Source organism: Acinonyx jubatus, chromosome C1, assembly GCF_027475565.1.
Source record: "Acinonyx jubatus isolate Ajub_Pintada_27869175 chromosome C1, VMU_Ajub_asm_v1.0, whole genome shotgun sequence".
In the NCBI taxonomy this organism is placed as follows: domain Eukaryota; kingdom Metazoa; phylum Chordata; class Mammalia; order Carnivora; family Felidae; genus Acinonyx; species Acinonyx jubatus.
This window is the reverse complement of record NC_069381.1, coordinates 55,713,371-55,715,749: the sequence shown is the minus strand read 5'-3', so window position 1 is coordinate 55,715,749 and position 2,379 is coordinate 55,713,371. Positions and strand designations below refer to the sequence as shown.

The 2,379-nt window shown below is 41.4% G+C and overlaps 1 pseudogene; it reads right to left on the bottom strand.

The window, feature by feature from the left end:
* Positions 1-1,051: 1,051 nt before the first annotated feature.
* LOC128311797 (40S ribosomal protein S6-like) lies at positions 1,052-1,786 on the bottom strand (annotated as a pseudogene).
* Positions 1,787-2,379: the final 593 nt, after the last annotated feature.

Below are 2,379 nucleotides of genomic sequence, written 5' to 3'. Positions count from 1 at the left end.
TAGATGTTTCTCTAGCAAAAAAAGAGAAAAACTCAGTGTGTTATATATTTCCATTTATGCTTTTCTTTTAAATGAAGGAAGCATACAACTGGTTGAGATATTCCGAAAAGAAATAAGATCCTTTCTTATCTTTTTTCACATGGCTCTGGCAGACATTAAAAAATAGATTGTAAACTCTGGTCCATTGTGACCATAAAGCTTATTGCATCATTTGGTAATTCCTATGTAGGATTCTGTTACCAGAAGAAGCAGAGAGAGTAAGAGTGATGGGCGGACAAAAATACAAATACTATCATACTGGACGAGTGATAAAAGCTGTTAGAGTGGTGTGGAATGTGTGTGGAACTTACCCCAGTGATATTGGCAGTCTGAGCAGGAACTGCCCTCCAAGATGAGAGTTTGGGTTGTGTCTGGAGAGGAATGTTATATGGAAGGCGTTAACTCAGAATCACATAGCCTAGAGAAGTATGAAAAAAAAAAATTATGCAAGAAAGGGAGCTAAGAAAAAAATCAAATGCAGCCTTAAGCCACAGAGACTCAAATGGAAGCATAAATATGGTAATGTATAAGATAAAGACAGTGAAGTGAGAAATGAGGGGCTGAGTGGTCAAGGTCAGGCATTTCTATATATGACTTTTTAAATATTGCACATCGGGTAGAGAATTTTTCTTTTAAATGTGGGTTCTGGTTTGTTTCACCATAGTGGAAAATACTCCTTAATTAAGTTGCAAGGTACCAAATAAGATGAATTTGTCATTTTTTAATGTCTAACTTATTTGTTACTCTTAGAAAATCTCATTTTTAAGATTTTTTATTATTTATTTATTTATTTGAGAGAGAGAGAGAGCATGTGAGCAAAAGCAGGGGAGGGGAAGAGAGACAGGGAGAGAGAGAATCCCGTGCTGTCAGCATAGACCCTGATGTGGGGCTTGAACTCATGAACCGTGAGATCATGACCTGAGCCAAAATCAAGAGTCAGATGCTTGACCAACCTAGCCACTGAGGTGCCCCAGAAAATCTCATTTTTGACTTGATTCAGAGGTAGAAAATCTCAGAGAAGACAGCCTCCATCTCTTGGCAATCTGTTCCTGGTGGGTTTGTTTGGCCTCCATCTCTTGGCAATCTGTTCCTGGTGGGTTTGTTTGGCCTCCTTCATTCTCTTGACCAAAAATTTAGTATACTCTGCAACGTCTTCCTTATTCTTCTTAGTACACTGTTTCTTTAGAGGAATATGCCAACACTTGTGTTGGGGGACACATGGGGTAACAAGACTGAATCTTGGGCACTTTGGTTCTAGGTTTCTTACCTTCTCTGTGTAGCAGCTTCCTCACAACATACTGGTGGACATCATCTTCTTTAGAGAGATTGAAAAGTTTGCAGATTCTGCTAGCTCTTTTGAGCCCCAGGTGACAAGACACAGTAGTATCAGTGAATCCAGGAATATCCTTCTCCCCTTTTTTACAATGACCAAGTTGAGAACATTGAGATGGGCATCCACAATGCAACCCTGAACAGATTTGCATTTTTTCCTCCAGTCCTCCTTGCTCTGTAGAAGTCAGCAGCAAGTGGACATAGCCAAGGGTCAAGACACCCTGCTTCATGGAGAAGCCTTGTTTTTCATTGCCACCACTGACTCAGACCACATAACCCTCCATTCTTCACCCAGAGCGTCAGCAGCAACTTCTGTGGTCATACATTTCTCATAAAAGGTAGGAAGTTTGTGTTCATCATCCACTTCAGTGAGTTTCTGGCAGCCAGTAGCTGGGAAAGAGATGTTCATCTTCATCCTGAAGCAGCCCACTGCCTCCGAGGCACCCTGAAAGAGAGCATGAATTTGTCATTTCAAGGAATTATAAACCATGTCTTGAGACAGGAGGTCACTTCTCTAGACTCCCTACTGCCTGAGCGAAAGGCATGAAACCAGCAAGGAAGCCACTAGGAGGCAACACTGGTGGTACTGTGGAGGAGAGCTGCACTTGGGTATTCACCCTTTCTGTGCTCTATCTAATGCCACCAACACTATCAATAACCTTTAAATGTGCTGCTTCCCAGCAGAGTTGTGATGTGCGATAAAGCTTTGTTGGATGAATGGATGATTGGTGTTTTTATGTCTTTGTCCCCCCCACCCTTCAAATGTAAACACAGCCTGAAGGTCCAACCATCCCTCTCTTACCACTTCATAGCAACCAAGCCTAGAACCTCAATCAGACCTAAAGACCTCCTTTCAGTATTTTCTACTAACAAACTTCTGTTTGTTCAACTTGTTGATGGCTATATTTCTCTTTGCATTCCCTATCAGGACCAACAGGACTAATTTCTGGGATATGACATATAGTTAACCAGCTTGAATTACAGATACAGAGCCCAGCTACCAAGCAT